Source organism: Borostomias antarcticus, assembly GCF_949987555.1.
Source record: "Borostomias antarcticus genome assembly, chromosome: 12".
NCBI classification, from domain to species: Eukaryota; Metazoa; Chordata; class Actinopteri; order Stomiiformes; family Stomiidae; genus Borostomias; species Borostomias antarcticus.
In genome coordinates, this window is record NC_140245.1 from 3,763,367 (window position 1) to 3,782,941 (window position 19,575).

Genomic DNA, 19,575 nt, shown 5'->3' on the forward strand with positions numbered 1-19,575 from the left:
TCTTACTTCCTGGAAAATGGTAGGTCATGTGCAATGACGACAACAGGTACCTTAGATTTTAGGCCAATAATCTCACGAGATCCACCCGTCAATCAACGCTATCCTTCTATTGAATCTGTCTAAAGTTCTTAAAACCCGTCCAAATTCCTCTTAACATACGTCTCACCCTCATAGCTTGTTTGTGTCGGAAATACGTCAAACTACGGAAGTTAGATGATCTCAAAACGTCCGTTTCAGTGCGACTTTAACATTCAAGGATGTTGTTGGATGTCCAGCCACACAGCTGTATAGCCTACACAATCTTCTTAATTTATCTCATCCAAATCTGCATTGTTTTCCACAGCTACCTGTATGTTGCTAGCTGCCGCCTTCTCCTCGACCTTGCTAACATCCCTTGTTTCAGTTGCTTGGCTAATGCTAGCAGCAGTCTTGGAGGGTTGAGTAGTGGAAAATAAATTTGTCAGGGGAACACACGAGGCCACCAGATTTTTCCTCTGCCTTTCCTCTTTTCACTTCAGTGCGCCTGACTTGTATTTTTTGCTTATCAACATTTTATTCACAGAATAAGGCTACTACTAACGTTAGTCTAACGTTACTACAGCTACAGCTCAGAACTGTACTTTTAAACGGTGCTCACGAGCGTCTCAGATAGGCGGGCCCCTATTATTTTAACTTTTTATTTTTCTTGCCACAATCAAGACACACTAAACAAACTATTCAAAATATTCAACTATACAATAAAAATGCATGTTCAGCCTTGAGCCCCTTAGGTTTGTGGGCCAGGGCCAGGCGTCCCTTTGCCCCCCACCCCGTTCTGATATGGCATTTCTAAAGAAAATACTTCTAAATTCATAGAAATGCAAAGTCATATATAAACTGTGTTACCTTGTTTGTCCCTGTCTGTTTTGGCTCTCTGTGTACCTTCCCTGTTATTGTTGTTACAGTATCTTATTAAATACGCCTTCGGGCTAAAGATACCTTCTTCTTCTGCTTCTGCGCCGCCTCTATAGGCTCTTTGCACAAGCTCCACTACTTCCTGAAATTCTACAGGCATATTTATTTCCTGTCCTATACTATTGGATGGAAGTGATTAATCAGGTGTGATCAGGTGTGTCGCACACCTGATTAATCGCTTCCATCCAATAGTATAGGACAGGAACTAAGGATGCCTGTAGAATTTCAGGAAGTAGTGGAGCTTGTGCAAAGAGCCTATTGGGTCTCTCCAGTCATGCACACAACAACATGTGTATGTTGAATATGAATGTTCATGATCACAATGGAAACGCAGATGTACAGTACAGATTACATTGGGCCCACAATAGCAGAGTGTTGTAGTCTAGTCTAAGTAGTCTATGTGGTCGATGCAGACTTACTGTACATGTGACCCAGACAAACACCACTGCTCTCTTCTCCTCCAGACACAATCCAGGCCCAGTATATAACATCACCATCACCAGTACCAGTATATAACATCACCATCACCAGTATATACTGTACCCAGTATATAACATCACCATCACCAGTACCAGTATATAACAACACCATCACCAGTACCAGTATATAACATAACCATCACAAGTATATACCCAGTATATAACATCACCATCACCTGTATATACCCAGTATATAACATCACCATCCCCTGTACAGGTATATACCCAGTATATAACATCACCATCACCAGTATATACCCAGTATATAACATCACCATCACCAGTATATACCCAGTATATAACATCACCATCACCAGTATATATACCCAGCATATAACATCACCATCACCAGTATATACCCAGTATATAACATCACCATCACCAGTATATACCCAGCATATAACATCACCATCACCAGTATATACCCAGTATATAACATCAACATCACCAGTATATACCCAGCATATAACATCACCATCACCTGTATATACCCAGTATATAACATCACCATCATCTGTACAGGTATATATACCCAGTATATAACATCACCATCACCAGTATATACCCAGTATATAACATCACCATCACCTGTATATACCCTGTATATAACATCACCATCACCTGTATATACCCAGTATATAACATCACCATCACCTGTATATACCCAGTATATAACATCACCATCACCTGTATATACCCTGTATATAACATCACCATCACCTGTATATACCCAGTATATAACATCACCATCACCTGTATATACCCAGTATATCAACAGGCAGGGTTTGGTCTTAGCCTTCAATACGTCCCGCTGATCAACCAATCAAATCAAGCATGCTGAACAGAGAGGGGAAGGAAAGAGTAAGTTGTCCTTCCCTGTTTCAGTATGTTGATTCATTTTCAAAGATGGAGCCATTTCCCCTTGTTCTCTTCGCAGTGGTATCACAAATTCAAGGTAAAACTTAAAACATTTGATTGAATTTACATATTATGTATCAATAATGTTGTCAAAGACGACAGGATTAAGCCTACTTTCGATGACATGTTGCTCTGTGGATTTACATGTCATTGTACATGTACAGGTATCTATTCTTTATTTACATTTATCTATCATTTATTTCCGTAATCAAGGAGGAAACATTGATAGAAATCTCTCAACCAAGAAGCCTCCTTTACAGTTGAATAGCTGTATCAGAACTGACTGTTACTGTAGGCATGTAATAATCTGATGAGCTAAAAAAAAAACTCCTACATTGTTTAATCTGTTAATATATTGATGTAAATATGTTCAACAATATCCCCTTGGGGATCAATAAAGTGCCTAAAGATACTGTGTGATACAGAGAAAAAGGGCTTCAAATTCAGAGCTGTTCACACTCACAGGACATAGACTTTGGTGACAAAATATCACTGTTTTTTTTTTATTTTTATATATTTCAACTGTTTGTTGAGTGGATTCTTCACAACTTCAATTTACATAATAGGAAAAAAAGGAAAACAGTCTAAATATATAGAGCCCTCTAATGCATTTTGAAGACTGCGTACATAGCGACCAAACCACCAGTGGCTGTCACATTTGACTAAAAAGGAACAGGAAGTTACTACAACAGCATCTGAGAGATGAGCAAAACTGTTGTTCGAGCCGCCATACTGTATCACACATTCACACACCCATGTACACGTCCTGTAGTACCTGGGGCCAGAATCCTTGACCCTATAGTACTGACCCTCACAGTACTGGACCTACATGACCCAGACTAGTCTCACAGTACTGGACCTACATGACCCAGACTAGTCAGTACTAGACCTACATGACCCAGACTAGTCTCACAGTACTGGACCTACATGACCCAGACTAGTCAGTACTGGACCTACATGACCCAGACTAGTCAGTACTGGACCTACATGATCCAGACTAGTCTCACAGTACTGGACCTACATGACCCAGACTAGTCTCACAGTACTGGACCTACATGATCCAGACTAGTCAGTACTGGACCTACATGATCCAGACTAGTCAGTACTGGACCTACATGATCCAGACTAGTCTCACAGTACTGGACCTACATGATCCAGACTAGTCTCACAGTACTGGACCTACATGACCCAGACTAGTCTCACAGTACTGGACCTACATGATCCAGACTAGTCTCACAGTACTGGACCTACATGACCCAGACTAGTCAGTACTAGACCTACATGACCCAGACTAGTCAGTACTGGACCTACATGACCCAGACTAGTCTCACAGTACTGGACCTACATGACCCAGACTAGTCAGTACTAGACCTACATGACCCAGACTAGTCAGTACTGGACCTACATGACCCAGACTAGTCTCACAGTACTGGACCTACATGACCCAGACTAGTCAGTACTAGACCTACATGACCCAGACTAGTCTCACAGTACTGGACCTACATGACCCAGACTAGTCTCACAGTACTGGACCTACATGACCCAGACTAGTCAGTACTAATCTGATGAGCTAAAAAAAAAACTCATACATTGTTTAATCTGTTAATATATTGATGTCAATATGTTCAACAATATCCCCTTGGGGATCAATAAAGTGCCTAAAGATACTGTGTAATATCTAGGCGGTAGGGTTTAACGTTTCTAACATGAAGCTGAGGGAGGGGGAAGTGTGAACATGTTGAGACCACAGCTGGTGACAGGAAGTCAGGAACCAACAGGAAGGAACTAATTCTCAGTGGTGCATATCTCCCTCCACAATTGTGACACAGCCACTGGTCAAAGTAGGGCAAGGCCATTTTTCAGTTTGTTTTACAGATTATGAAAATATAAATTATAAGGTTTCAAATGATGTGCCATGTCTTGAAATCAGAACATGTTTGAAGCAGATATGCCTCGGTGAATGTTGGTACACTTGAAATCCCTTAGCAGAGAAAAAGGGCTTCAAAGATTCAGAGCTGTTCACACTCACAGGACATAGACTTTGGTGACAAAATATCACTGTTTTTTGTTTTTTTTATATATTTCAACTGTTTGTTGAGTGGATTCTTCACAACTTCAATTTACATAATAGGAAAAAAAGGAAAACAGTCTAAATATATAGAGCCCTCTAATGCATTTTGAAGACTGCGTACATAGCGACCAAACCACCAGTGGCTGTCACATTTGACTAAAAAGGAACAGGAAGTTACTACAACAGCATCTGAGAGATGAGCAAAACTGTTGTTCGAGCCGCCATACTGTATCACACATTCACACACCCATGTACACGTCCTGTAGTACCTGGGGCCCGAATCCTTGACCCTATAGTACTGACCCTCACAGTACTGGATCTACATGACCCAGACTAGTCTCACAGTACTGGACCTACATGACCCAGACTAGTCAGTACTAGACCTACATGACCCAGACTAGTCTCACAGTACTGGACCTACATGACCCAGACTAGTCAGTACTGGACCTACATGACCCAGACTAGTCTCACAGTACTGGACCTACATGACCCAGACTAGTCAATACTAGACCTACATGACCCAGACTAGTCTCACAGTACTGGACCTACATGACCCAGACTAGTCAGTACTAGACCTACATGACCCAGACTAGTCTCACAGTACTGGACCTACATGACCCAGACTAGTCAGTACTGGACCTACATGACCCAGACTAGTCTCACAGTACTGGACCTACATGACCCAGACTAGTCTCACAGTACTGGACCTACATGACCCAGACTTCAGTACTAATCTGATGAGCTAAAAAAAAACCTCATACATTGTTTAATCTGTTAATATATTGATGTCAATATGTTCAACAATATCCCCTTGGGGATCAATAAAGTGCCTAAAGATACTGTGTAATATCTAGGCGGTAGGGTTTAACGTTTCTAACATGAAGCTGAGGGAGGGGGAAGTGTGAACATGTTGAGACCACAGCTGGTGACAGGAAGTCAGGAACCAACAGGAAGGAACTAATTCTCAGTGGTGCATATCTCCCTCCACATTTGTGACACAGCCACTGGTCAAAGTAGGGCAAGGCCATTTTTCAGTTTGTTTTACAGATTATGAAAATATAAATTATAAGGTTTCAAATGATGTGCCATGTCTTGAAATCAGAACATGTTTGAAGCAGATATGCCTCGGTGAATGTTGGTACACTTGAAATCCCTTAGCAGAGAAAAAGGGCTTCAAAGATTCAGAGCTGTTCACACTCACAGGACATAGACTTTGGTGACAAAATATCACTGTTTTTTTTTTTTTTAAATATAATTTCAACTGTTTGTTGAGTGGATTCTTCACAACTTCAATTTACATAATAGGAAAAAAAGGAAAACAGTCTAAATATATAGAGCCCTCTAATGCATTTTGAAGACTGCGTACACAGCGACCAAACCACCAGTGGCTGTCACATTTGACTAAAAAGGAACAGGAAGTTACTACAACAGCATCTGAGAGATGAGCAAAACTGTTGTTCGAGCCGCCATACTGTATCACACATTCACACACCCATGTACACGTCCTGTAGTACCTGGGGCCCGAATCCTTGACCCTATAGTACTGACCCTCACAGTACTGGACCTACATGACCCAGACTAGTCTCACAGTACTGGACCTACATGACCCAGACTAGTCAGTACTAGACCTACATGACCCAGACTAGTCTCACAGTACTGGACCTACATGACCCAGACTAGTCAGTACTAGACCTACATGACCCAGACTAGTCTCACAGTACTGGACCTACATGACCCAGACTAGTCAGTACTAGACCTACATGACCCAGACTAGTCTCACAGTACTGGACCTACATGACCCAGACTAGTCAGTACTGGACCTACATGACCCAGACTAGTCTCACAGTACTGGACCTACATGACCCAGACTAGTCAGTACTAGACCTACATGACCCAGACTAGTCTCACAGTACTGGACCTACATGACCCAGACTAGTCAGTACTGGACCTACATGACCCAGACTAGTCTCACAGTACTGGACCTACATGACCCAGACTAGTCAGTACTAGACCTACATGACCTAGACTAGTCTCACAGTACTGGACCTACATGACCCAGACTAGTCTCACAGTACTGGACCTACATGACCCAGACTAGTCAGTACTGGACCTACATGACCTAGACTAGTCTCACAGTACTGGACATACATGGTCCAGACTAGTCTCACAGTACTGGACCTACATGACCCAGACTAGTCTCACAGTACTGGACCTACATGACCCAGACTAGTCAGTACTGGACCTACATGACCTAGACTAGTCTCACAGTACTGGACCTACATGACCCAGACTAGTCTCACAGTACTGGACCTACATGACCCAGACTAGTCAGTACTGGACCTACATGACCCAGACTAGTCTCACAGTACTGGACCTACATGACCCAGACTAGTCTCACAGTACTGGACCTGTGAGTACCAGGACATGTTTGTTCACAGCAGGGTAACGAGGTCGTCTTGTGATTCAGGTCTATCTGTGAGCAGCAGCCCACGTCCAGGAGAATTGCTCGCTGCTCACTGCCAGTACGTCGTCCAGGCATTTCCACGTCACAAATACGTGTGCAAGGACATGTTTGGACCAACCGTGTCCTGTGACACGTATGACTGTGATGTTGTGTTGGGTCGTCCCTGCTTTCCTTGTTATACTCCACTTTTCATTTACTGTTTGGATTGTAATTAGAACACTGTGGTGTATTGTAAGAGGCCTGTATCTCTAATGCCAGGCTCACTGCAGGGTTTTTGGTCCGATTTATCCCCGATTCACCCCTCCCGACAATCGGAGGAGAAATCTGGTCTGGAACGTTGGTCGGTACTGATGTTTAGCCGAGATTGTCTTGTATTGTGAGGGGTTTACAAATCCAATCTGAAACCTCCCGATCGGCTTGCAGACCTATCGGGGCGGCCCGATAATATCAAATATTTTGACTATTACGTCATTACTTTGCAAGCGAGACCAGCGGTTCATTGCTCCCTTGGGCACAATAATATCCTGTAGTGTGTGATGAGCCGTTATTTTCAAATCTTGTAGTGTTTATTCATTCATCCAGTGTAGAGAGCAGTTGATGATGGTTGGAATCCCTCTGTGGTCTTAACTAGGTCTGCATTACTACCAGTCCAGCATAGAGAGCAGTTGATGATGGTTGGAATGCCTCTGCGGTCTTAACTAGGTCTGCATTACTACCAGTCCAGCATAGAGAGCAGTTGATGATGGTTGGAATGCCTCTGTGGTCTTAACTAGGTCTGCATTACTACCAGTCCAGCATAGAGAGCAGTTGATGATGGTTGGAATGAGTTTAGAGTTTAGAGTTTATTAATTTAGCACATCGTACAATGGTGCAAGGAGGGAACGAAGCCCAATGGGCTTGTACAGAGTTCCACCCCTGTCAATAGGAGTACGAATTATAAGTAAAGTAATGGCTAACAAATAGACTTTGTAAATGAAAAGAAAGATAAGGTACAACAGATAATGAAAGGCTAATGCTTACACACTGGGCCAAAGTAAATAATCTTTTAATTGCTTTTTAAAAACTAAATAAGAAGATATAGATTTTAAAGGTAAACTTAAATCACTCCAGAGCTTAGGGCCTCTATAGGAGATATTGAATTGGTGACTTGATGTTCGGGTGGGAGGTATGTAGAGATTGTTGTTGCTATGCCTTGTGTGGTGTGAATGGACGTCTGATGTGAAAATAAAGAAATTACAGAACGTGCTGGGGAGATCTTGCTTCCTGTTAATAAACCTGTGCAAAAATAAGCATGTTTGATAAACATTCAATTTATCTATTGGTAGGACAGAGTATTTTCTGAAGAGAGGTGCAGATGGTGCATATCTGTTGGAGTGAGAAATCATTCTTAAGAACCTCTTCTGGATAATGAGTAGTTTGTTGAAGTACAGTATGTGGGATATGTGGCTGCCCAGACTATATTACAGTAATTAATAAAAAGGTCTGCATTACTACCAGTCCAGCGTAGAGAGCAGTTGATGATGGTTGGAATCCGTCTGTGGTCATAACTAGATCTGTCCTGAGAGGAGACATGTCACCATTGTTCACTATTAACTGACTTCTCTGCCATGACACTGCTGGCATTACAGTCATCCATGAATTCAAGTGTTAACCAATGTTCTATGAACCTGTCTATGCTTGTTTCACAGTGTTGGTGTCCAGTGTTGAGACTCCTGTGTTTGTGCTGAAGGGCCAGGATGTCCGTCTGGATCTACAAGAACAAGTTCATCTGGAAAGGAGAGACGTGTTAACATGGATATTTAACAGCTCTGTCATTAAAGTAAAATACGTCGCTGAAGTGGACGAGAACCCTAACAAAGAACTAGACCAAAACAAGCTTGAGTTTATTACAAGCAACTCCTCCCTCCTTCTGAAGAACCTAGAAAAGGCAGACATTGGACATTATGAAGCAAAGATTGATACACTGAAGTCTGTAGCCTCATATTTTATTTCGGTTCTAGGTGGGTTTTCTCTGTCCCTCCCCATGACAATAATACTGTAAATCAATAATGCTGGATGTAATCTTTCTCTAGGTGGTAGGCACAATTTGTCATGGAATGATAAATGCTATGTATTAAAGTATGAATGACCAATTTGGATTAACTAATCAACTAGAACTAGAAACTAGAAATGGTGTTCAGACAGCAAAGACCTCCGCCCATTAATGCATTCCGTGGCTCTGTGTGCATGCACATGCACGCGAGCAGAACATGTTTGGTGCTGGTGCATTTGCTAGGTTTTGAGCTTTATGCCAGTCTAAACCCTGTGTCTGTCAACATCGAGATATGGCTGTTTCAATCCCCCCCCATTGACAATGAATGGGTGGGATTTTCCAAAGTCCAAAAAATGAATGGAGCTGAATGGGTGGCCGGCTCTGTGGTGACCCCCTCGGGTCACAGCCGGCGGAGGGGGGCTCTTCTCCACACACCCCAGTCCAAACACTGTGTCTCTAGCCCCCCCACACGGGGAGCAGGCTTTGCTCAAAATTTTTGTTTTAAATTGTCGATCCGCCCAGGAAAATTCCAAAATTGAATGGGTTCTTCCTTGGCCCCTGCTACACCCCTCCACCAAGTTTCATGAAAATTGGTCTCATAGTTTTTGCGTAATTCTGCTTATTGACAAACCGACAAACAGAATCGCCCAAGTGACCGAAAATATTACTCTACGCCTAGCGTGTTCTCGATCAGTTCTGTGTGTAAGTGTATTACACTTGTATAGTGTTAATAACCTGGAGTGTCTGTGTTAATAACCTGGGGTGTCTGTGTTAATAACCTGGAGTGTCTGTGTGTTAATAACCTGGAGTGTCTGTGTTAATAACCTGGAGTGTCTGTGTGTTAATAGCATGGAGTGTCTGTGTTAATAACCTGGAGTGTCTGTGTGTTATTAACCTGGAATGTCTGTGTGTTAATGACCTGGAGTGTCTGTGTTAATAATCTGGAGTGTCTGTGTGTTAATAACTTGGAGTGTCTGTGTGTTAATAACCTGGAATGTCTGTGTGTTAATGACCTGGAGTGTCTGTGTGTTAATAATCTGGAGTGTCTGTGTTAATAACCTGGAATGTCTGTGTTAATAACCTGGAGTGTCTGTGTTAATAACCTGGAGTGTCTGTGTTAATAACCTGGAGTGTCTGTGTGTTAATGACCTGGAGTGTCTGTGTTAATAACTTGGAGTGTCTGTGTTAATAACCTGGAGTGTCTATGTGTTAATGACCTGGAGTGTCTGTGTGTTAATGACCTGGAGTGTCTGTGTTAATAACCTGGAGTGTCTGTGTTAATAACCTGGAGTGTCTGTGTTAATAACCTGGAATGTCTGTGTTAATAACCTGGAGTGTCTGTGTGTTAATAACCTGGAGTGTCTGTGTGTTAATGACCTGGAGAGACTGTGTTAATAACATGGAGAGACCGTGTTAATAACCTGGAGTGTCTGTGTGTTAATGACCTGGAGTGTCTGTGTTAATAACTTGGAGTGTCTGTGTTAATAACCTGGAGTGTCTATGTGTTAATGACCTGGAGTGTCTGTGTGTTAATAACCTGGAGTGTCTGTGTTAATAACCTGGAGTGTCTGTGTTAATAACCTGGAGTGTCTGTGTTAATAACCTGGAGTGTCTGTGTTAATAACCTGGAGTGTCTGTGTGTTAATAACCTGGAGTGTCTGTGTGTTAATAACCTGGAGTATCTGTGTGTTTCCAGACAGAGTTGATCGTCCAGTCCTGAAAGTGCTCTCTAGCTCCCCCAGTGGTGGCTCCTGTAACGTGATCTGCTCAGCTCAGGACATCTCCATTACCTCCAGCTGTGACAGCAGCACCTGCTCTCAGGTGGGAGGAGTCAGAGGAGGGGGCGGGGCCTCTGCTACCCTCTCTGTCTACGTTTCTGGGGGATCCATCATCTGTAACCACAGCAACCCGGTCAGCTGGGAACAAGACTCAGAGGAAGTTAAAAAACTCTACCTTATCTACTCTCAAGGTAATACTATATTTCTGTTTCTCACTATCACACACACACACGCACGCACACACACACACACACACACACACACACACACACACACACACACACACACACACACACACACACACACACACACACTTTCCCTATGTTCATATTGAATGAGGACTTAAGAGTGTGGCTGTTCAGACCTGCGTCTCTATGGTCATGTTTATTTGCTGTGTTTGCAGAACCAAGGCCGTACCAAGAAGGCCTCATCTATGCTAGCATCATCAGACTAGTAGGGGTAGTAGTTGTAGTCCTGTTCTGTACCCTATGGTTTCTTTATAAGCGAAAAATGAGTAAGTATTTCCATTCCTACTACACATCATTCCTCCTAACATTGAATAAACAATACATGTGTATGTTGAATATAAATGTCCATGATCCCAATGTAAAGGCAGATGAGTCTGAGTGAGCTGCCTTGAAAACAGAGCAAGGTCGATACAAGTAGTACATGGCTTAATGAAAGTGCATAATGTGCATTGTAGGTAATGAAGTTGGTAGTGTACATATATGAAAAATTCTGTCCTCAAAATACAATCATTATTCTTTACACCGTTGTTGCCCAATGTTTCTCAGAGACTTATCTAAAGTGGGTTGAGACAGCAATACTCATTTTGAGTTAATATAATTATTCATACAGTATTAATAACAATTATTCATATGCAATACTGCCCCTTACTGTATATAAGTAGCAAACCCAATTCAGATGATGAAAGTTTTTTCTGGATACTTTTCAGATGCAAAAAAGGAGGGGTCAATGTCAATATATGCGGTAAGCGAACACTGACAAGAAAAAAAAAAGGAATTTTAATTGAGTACAGTCATCCAGTGACACACTAATACTCATTAACACCACATCCCTGCCATTAGACACAATCACAATACTAAAGCTGACTCCATTTGTATTCTCTACATGTTCCAGAATGTGCGTATGTCTGACTGTCAGGTGACTGAGTGAGAGCAGCGGACATCCATCTACAGCAGAGCGCAGCGCCCTGGACGCGAGGTCCCCGACGCCACGGACATAACGTACAGCCGGACGCCACTTCCTGAAAGTATTTACACACAAGTACACAAATAAGACAAGCAAGCAATGATGCTTTTCAGACGCGCAGCAGCTGTTGGTTTATGAACGTGCATTAATATACAGAGCTTAGCTTCGCACTAAAATTCAGAAACATTTCCAGCAGTTTAATACATGAATGTGCGCCCATTCATCAGGTTTGTTTTTTCTATTCAGTTAGTTTGGGAAGTGAGTTTAGTTTCAAAAGCAAAATGTAAAAAAAAAACACATTTGATCTAATAAGCCATTCTCAGACAAAACCATTTGAAATAATTTTTCAAATTATTTGAAATTTGTTCATGTAATTTGTTCATGTAAATAGACATATAATTTTAATTTTGTTTTAAATCCTGACAGTAGATTTCACAGATTATTTTAGTGTGGATTATTCATTTTTGTACCTGTATCGTATGTACAATCTATTTAAATGAAAATAAAACAATTCTTTATTTTCATAAGTGTGCTCACAGGGGCAGTTGTGGGGATATACGTTATTAAACAATGTTTATGAATTCATCATAAAAAAATGAATTTATCATTTATCATTTAAAAAATTCTGAAATGAAGGTTGTGTATATCTTTGTCTGAGATGTCTAAGGTTTGGTTCCCACCCCTAACAAGGCCTGTGAGCCAATAATATCACGTCATTGGTACCTTGATGTATCTCTCTGTTGGGAGCGATCAGGAGTCTAATACTATTGACTCACAGGCCTTGTTAGAGTTATTTGTAATGATGTGTCTACTGCACATAAACATGTCTATATCACCTTTAAAAGATTGAAATGTAAATGTTAATAAAAATGAAATGGAAATGGATTAAAACATTATTGCTTTATTTCAAAGAAAATGACCTCTAGTTACTTTTAGTAACCTTCTTCTGGTCTGTCTAGACTGGCCAAATTCTGGTGAGTCAAGCTTTTTGGAAAAACGTCTTTTAGCAGTCTTTGTAGTCTATGCAGACTTACTGTACATGTGTAACCATGGAAAAGGGTGTATCAGGTTTGTTGACCCAGAAAAACACCACTGCTCTATTCTCTTCCAGATCCAGTATATAACATCACCATCACCAGTATATATACCAAGCATATAACATCACCATCACCAGTATATACCAAGCATATAACATCACCATCACCAATATATACCCAGTATATAACATCACCATCACAAGTATATACCCAGCATATAACATCACCATCACCAGTATTTACCCAGCATATAACATCACCATCACCAGTATATACCCAGCATATAACATCACCATCACCAGTATATACCCAGTATATAACATCACCATCACCAGTATATGCCCAGTATATAACATCACCATCACCTGTATACAGTATACCCAGTATATAACATTACCCTCATCAGTATATACCCAGCATATAACATCACCATCACCAGTATATACCCAGCATATAACATCACCATCACCTGTATATACCCAGTATATAACATTACCCTCATCAGTATATACCCAGTATATACAGTAACATCACCCTCATCAGTATACCCAGTATACTGTATAACCATCTGGAACCAGTGCTGCACCATCATTGCGTGTGCGTGTGTGTGTGTGTGTGTGTGTGCGTGTGTGTGTGTGTGCGTGTGTGTGTGTGTTCGTCTGTGTGTGTGTGTGTGTGTACTGGGAGCAATCAGGGTGCTCTATCTGTCAGAGTGGCGCACTCTCTCTGCTGCTTCCCTCTGCCTACCCATGATGCAATCTGTCACGGAGCGGCTGCGCTGGCCTGCGTGATGGTGAGAGAGGCCGTTCCCTGGAATCTAGCACACTCTAGCACACTCTAGCACACTACCACAGCACAGGTACTAGCCAATATTCATGAACTAGAGAGAGAGAGAAGGAATAAACGCATACTGTATGTATATACAGTATGCCTTGTTCTCGCTCTCTTTTATGTATATTCGCTACTTTGTATATTCTGTATTCCAACTATATGCTGTACTAGCACTAATGCACTAATCATAATAATACACTAGCACACTAGCACGAACACACTACATGTACAGTAGCACACTAGCACACCAGCACTAATACACTATAACACTAATACACTAGTAAACTAGCACGCTCGCACACTAGTACTAATACACTACCATAATAGCACACTAGCACTAGTACACTAGCACACTAGCACACTAGCACACGAATACACTACCACAATGACACATTACTACACTAGTACACCAGCACAAATACACTACCACAAGAGCACATTACTACTACATCCTCCATGTTTCTCGTTCCGAGAGCTGCTCGTTCTGTCTAGAGCTCCTCGTTCAGAGCACACGCTCTGCTAATGAGCACAGCTGGGTGAGGCTTTGTGCTATTCAGGAATATTCATTCCGTCTCTAAACACATACAGTGCAGGTAATTGAACACTGATCATGGATGTGAAGAGCTCAGCAATCAATTATTGATCCCAGACTCCTCACCTGCGGGCATGACTGTCTCTGTCATGGTTGGACAGAATATGACCTAGACTTACTCTATCTCAGTTCTACAGTATCCAATATGAACCAACTACCTAGTGTAAATAAGTCATCTATGTTTTGAAATATAACCACTAAGGTAATGATAACTGTACCCACAATGCACCTAACTTTAATACTAACCTATGATTTATAACAAGCACCAAAACAACTACTAAACACCTCAACCGCCGAACACTGTGGATTCAGAAAGTAGACTGAGTAGAATCATACATGTTTATTTTCAGGTCAAGTCTATCACTCGGGTCAATGTAAAACCTCTTTGCAGTGTCACGACCCTCTGTCAATTACTCCCCCCGGATCAGGCCAAGACTACAGACTGTTCGTTAGACAGAGGCTGGGGGGGGGGGGGGGGGGGAACAAAAGCAATCCAATAAAAGTTGGGGTTTCACAGCCGATCGTTCAAGCCCATAGCCTTCTAAGGCCCTGCAATCTCTCATGGAGCTGAAGAGTAGATTCTGGGAAGGTCATGGCAGGGGGCAGTGGAGCTGGGTCGTGCTCCTCTGACAGGCTTCAGTGGAGGAGCTAATGAAAGCAACAGAAGAGGTATTTTTTATGAAGAATGTCTTTCGTTTCCACTCGGCTCAAATAAATACTGTAATCCCAGGCTGCTTTTATCCAATAGCCTCCTATGGATTACGTTGACAAAGGTCACTTCTGCCAGGCTACCTGGAGGGGGAATGGATTTGACCTCTGTCTAGCGGAAGGTCATCCTATAATCACACAGCCTACGACCTTTGGAGCAAGTTTGAAGAATAGCTTTTTGTTTACCTATCAACCCCTTAATTGCCATTGCATCTAGGGTTATTTAGGATTTGATGATTTATGATTGTTTATTCAATGTTTACTCGGCATATGCACAAGATACAGGTACTCCACCGTATACAATGAGATGCTAATACCCGATTATGCAAAGAATGTATAATGTATTCAATTGCATATATCCTTGTTTCAGCCGATGTGCCCTCAGCTATGCTGTGTCTGTATCTGTAAATCAGCCAGTCTGCCAGGATGGTCTGCAGCCTGAAACGTCAGCCCCCCCCCCCCTCCCCCTAGAACCTATTACCGCCATTACCGTCGTCAAGCTTTGGATGAACAGAGTATTCTCTCCATCCGCCGCTTGTCTCCCCTGCCTTCCAGCTCTCCTGCCGGTGCTTCCGTGTGGCGAACGAACGCTATTTACCGTCCAGACGCCGCTAGCGCCGGCGCCCCACGCGCCTCCATTCTCTCAGTCCCTCCTTTCATCTACTGGTAGGCTGTAGCTACTCAGAACGCGGGAAAAAAAAGAGGAAAAGAGAGTGAGAAGGAGAGGGAGGAGGAGGAGGGGGGGCAGGGGTGCAGCTCGATGATATTGGTATAGCGGAGGAGGTGTGATGGAAAGGGAGGATGGTGGGAAGAGATGAGAGAGAGAGAGAGAGAGAGAGAGAGAGATGTGAATGTTATGGTGCACTGTCATAGCTATATTCTGTGTGTTGCGCTGCCCTTTGCTCATATTGACGGCCTCAACTTGCTGCTGCTCAAGCAGGGGCAAAATGGTCGGATCTGCGCAAATTCTGTGTGTGCTATTATTTTGCTACTAGTGTTGCATAGCCAGACCTCTATCCATAGGCCTACTTACTTTACGCTGTGCCAGCACTGGAGAAAGATCTGGCATTCGGGAATAGGAGGGGGCAAATTGATTCTTTGAACCAATCAAATTCAAATTCAGATAAGCTTATTGGCATGACAGATGAAAAACCAATGTAGCCAAAGTAGTACAGAAAATGTGAACATTGACAAATAATAAGATCAAACACTCGTCATTGGCAAAGCGGTTGCTAGGTTATTGCATTGCCATGCTGGGTTGTTGTTGTTTCAGTCTGATTGGCCGACCACTTGAATCAGACGCCACTGATTGGGCAGTAATGAAATGAATGACGAGGCTTATTCTCAAAACTTATTCTCAAAACCTACATCAATCCGTTGAGTCAGACTATGTCGCTACAGGCAGGATGATGTCATTAAGTTAGCTGTCATATTTTGATTTATTCTGTTATTCTTAAGTAAAATAAACAGGACAATCTTTGTCCCAAAAGTATAATTTCTTTCCCTAAAACATTGACCATATGCCCTCACGAATATGAGTTACATTAAGCTATAATGTAGAAACAGATCATATTAAATGTATCTCATAACAACATGAGCCTTGAAATTAATCTTTACAATGTGCATGTCCTCATCATGAGGCAAATTGTTGCTTTAACATCCGGCTCTTTCCATTTTAAGCTACAGTTCATCTTGCATGTGGGCCAAGGCATTTAACATGCTGCAATATATTCATTTTTGGGAGGTTAGAGTGCAACATGTGAATGTTACAGTATACTATGTATTGTAATGTGCTGTCCATTGTTTTACGTCGGCTACATCTCAGTACAGTATGTGATGTTATGCCTGGACAGTACTGGCCCGTTGAAAAGGATCTCAATGATTAAAAAAGGAGTTGGAAACTTCCAACTTTTCTGATTGAAGCAGCATGATGTGGGATCTGGGAGGGATATTAGTCTGTTTAGGAACTGTGGGGCTCAGATGTCCGCTGAGCAACCAATTACAGAGCTGGAATGAGCAGGATGACACAGCGGACGCCATCACTTCCCCTGTGGCATCTCCTCTCCTCTCCTCTCCTCTCCTCTCCTCTCCTCTCCTCTCCTCTCCTCTCCTCTCCTCTCCTCTCCTCTCCTCTCCTCTCCTCTCCTCTCCTCTCCTCTCCTCTCCTCTTCCTCTCCTCTCCACTTCTCTCCTCTCCTCTCTTCTCCACTTCTCTCCTCTCCTCTCCTCTCCTCTTCCTTCCTCTGGTCAAGTGACACTCCTCCTGCTGTTTAGTCATCCTGCAGATCCTTTCTGGCTCCATCTCAGTTGACGCGTTGTTCCCTGGGTCTCCGGGCCAGACCTGAGGTACAAGAGAGCAGCAGCGAGCTGTGGTCTCTCCTCCAGGAGAGGCGGGCGCGAAGTCTGCCCCGGCGCCCAGGCACAAAGCCCCTCACCGGGAAGGACATCTGATGTGACCCCCCCCCACACCCGTGCAGGTTTTCCCGCCAACCCTGTGCCCCTCGTGGTGAGGAGGGGAGAAGAGCAGATCCTCGCCGGCGCCAGAAGCGGCGGGCCCGAGGGGGAGGGGGAGGGGCCGGCTTGCTCGCGCGGCCCGAGGTGTCGGCGTCCGAGACGGACGGCTCCTTAACAAGCGGTCGGCCCCTCTTGAACTCGGCGACAGCTCGCAGCGGACGAACAGACGGCGCCGGCGTCCCCGGTGGTGGCGAAACCCCGGGCCGAGAGCCAAGCACCTGGGCTGAGAGGGATGAGGGAGGGGGGGGGTGGGGGGTGGGTGTCACCGAGGGGCGCAAAAACCACCTGGTCACACCTGGGCAGAGCGCAGCGGAATCGGAAACCGTTTTTTCACACTACTTAAATCACGCCGGTGATTTAAGAAGCCACCCGGAGGAAAGAAAATGGTGGCCTAGCACAAAAGAGCGCTCTATCCCGTCTGGCATTCCAGGAGGATTTCATTAAAATGCATTATGTGTACAGGGATTAGGCAAACATTACGTGCTTGATCCATGACAGTTCTAATATGCATGCACTCTACAGAGGCTCTGGCATGCGCATAAACCGGATGGTTTTCTTATTCCTATCTATCCCCCTGCTATCAGATGACAACCGGCAGTCTGTCGCGCCCACTCAGAGCCGCTGAGAATGCACGGCATATGGGACATACAGTAACGCAGTGAGCGCCGTATCTTATATACAGCGCGAGATCCAATCTGACACATTTTGTCACCCGGATTTGCGCGCAGCGTTCAGTGGAGAGTGGAGTTCTTCAATACATGCAGAGACGTGCCCACAACAACAGCTCAAAGCTTTTTCCGGGCGCACAGATCATCCACTTTTTTTTACTTCAAAAATACAGAGTAGCCTAGGCTACGTAAACCTTTTATTGGAATGAACGCGCGTGTTTTCCTGGAGATGATGCGAAGCGGTGTCTTGCTAACGAGGCGTCCGTTACTGAAAGTATTTTGAAGAACGCTTGTAGTATATGTTTATACTGTATTATTCTGTATTACATCAATACATCTGTATTACTCTCATGTAGTAATCATTTTATTAAGAATAATGAATAAACTTCACTTTATGTGGAACTGTGTTAACTTAAGGAGTTCAACAGGTTAGTTACAACAGATGTCCTGTCCTGAGTCAGCATTCTTTTGTCCATGAGTCAATAAGGATAGCAGATAGGTTGTCTTGGAAGTCAGTTGACAGTTGTAACATGATTTTAGGAGGACACAGGAAGACCCAAAATAGCCCCATTGTCCGAGGAAGGGGGGCAAGAGCTCAGCTGATGCAAAGACCAGCTGACACCCTGACCAATCAGAACTTAGTGACTGTTTGTGACCATATTTGTATTCGTTTGTATTTAATATAAGCTCGGCGCCTCGTAAGAGAAACTTTAGTATTGCCGAAGATTCGACCCTGTGTAGGCATGCTCAATAAAGTGATGATTCGACGTATTGGGCCTCCTTGAAGTTTTGTTCCACAAGAAGATTGTGCATTTGAAATACACTGCACGCTCATCTGAAAAGCACCGTTAATAAATCATTTAAAGTATACGGCCAGCTGCAGGCTGGACCGCTGAACGCAACGATTGGATTGCCGTGGCTTTTGATTTCTGATGATTGATTTGCGGCGTGTACTGCCCGTTGAATCAGAAATACTATCCAATTGGATCGGCCGGGCACCTGTTAAACACATCACACCTCACGTGGTATCTACATACGGAAACCTCTGCATGGGATCGATACACAGGCACTGGGGGGGTGTCAGAATAGAAAATCAATGATGGCAAACATTCATTATGGGGGAAGAACAAGAGGATAGGAGAGGAGAGAGGAGGGGGAAGTAGAGGAGAGGAGGAGAGAGGAGGAGGAGAGGGAAGGAGGAGAAGGGAGCAGAGGAGAGGAGAGCAGCGCAAAAGAAAGAACTCAGGAGAGGAGAGCAGAGGAGAGATGAGAGGAGGAGGAGAGATATGAGAGAGGGAGGGGAGAAGAGAGATGAGA

General features: G+C 43.3%; 1 long non-coding RNA gene across 1 annotated transcript; it reads left to right on the forward strand.

The window, feature by feature from the left end:
• The first annotated feature begins 10,755 nt into the window (after positions 1-10,755).
• LOC311316488 lies at positions 10,756-12,037 on the forward strand. The gene is made up of 4 exons (XR_014630713.1): positions 10,756-10,887; positions 11,100-11,210; positions 11,652-11,686; positions 11,837-12,037. It is a non-coding gene; the product is annotated as an uncharacterized lncRNA (long non-coding RNA).
• The last annotated feature ends 7,538 nt before the right edge of the window (positions 12,038-19,575 follow it).